This window comes from Macrobrachium nipponense, chromosome 13 (assembly GCF_015104395.2).
Source record: "Macrobrachium nipponense isolate FS-2020 chromosome 13, ASM1510439v2, whole genome shotgun sequence".
In the NCBI taxonomy this organism is placed as follows: Eukaryota; Metazoa; Arthropoda; class Malacostraca; order Decapoda; family Palaemonidae; genus Macrobrachium; species Macrobrachium nipponense.
In genome coordinates this window covers 90454736-90455649 of record NC_087206.1, presented here as the reverse complement: position 1 = coordinate 90455649, position 914 = coordinate 90454736, and the positions used below count along the sequence as shown (strand labels likewise).

General features: G+C 37.4%; 1 non-coding gene across 1 annotated transcript; it reads left to right on the top strand.

Annotated features, from left to right (window-relative positions):
- The first annotated feature begins 258 nt into the window (after positions 1 to 258).
- LOC135225904 (U4 spliceosomal RNA) lies at positions 259 to 402 on the top strand. The gene has a single exon (XR_010317118.1). It is a non-coding gene; the product is annotated as a U4 spliceosomal RNA (small nuclear RNA).
- The last annotated feature ends 512 nt before the right edge of the window (positions 403 to 914 follow it).

Sequence of the window (914 nt, the reverse complement as noted above, 5' to 3'; positions counted from 1 at the left end):
TTTTAAAACTGTGCAATACTTCAAAATTTTATTATTCACATGGGAGTTCTAGGCCTAACCCATATATGCGGTGTAATTTTGTGACAAATATATCAGAAATAAATTGAGTGATTCATTGATAATCAATTTGCAATCCTTCCAAGTTTCTAAAACAATTTTACAATGCTTGAAAGACTTAATATTTACATGGGAATTAGATTATATCTCTCCCAGTCGTCAGTCCAGGGATTGAGGTATGGTTTGGTTTCGCTAGACGTCAGCTTTGCGCAGTGGCAGTATCGTAACCAATGAGGGATAACCGAGGTGCGATTATTGCTAGTTGAAAACTTTTCCCAATACCCCGCCTAGTTGACGTGAAATACCGACAAAGGATGGCATGTTTTTTATCAGCCCTAACTTGGGCCACTAATCTTCTAATAAAGACACAGGCTTTGGCTTGTTATTTCTTTTCTCCAGTTGGTCTAACAATTATGAGGTTGTTTCTTAACCATCTAACTTCTGTTTGTCAGGTTAGTAAGGAATTAGATACAATTACTTACGGTTATCAAAACATGAAATGAAGAATGAGGACGTTTTTATTATTCCTCACATTATTATGCTTACTATATTTCCCCAGTAAATCCAGGAATATTTAAACTTATAGTATTTGAAATAAATAATTTTAAATATGTAACTGACCTGTCAGTTATATACATAGCTATATTCTCTGACGTCATGACGTCACGACAGATTTTTCGAAACTCGCGGCAATCGCCGACCGTCAGTCAGGTGATCGTTACCTGTACGCTCTCTAGATAGTTACCTGGAGACCTCAGATTTTCTCTGTCGCCCGAGCCGTCAACTTCGTCGTTGTTGGCTCCTCGATAGGTCTTTCGTACTCGCTTAGAGTATTTTCATTCGTTTGGTGAAGTATT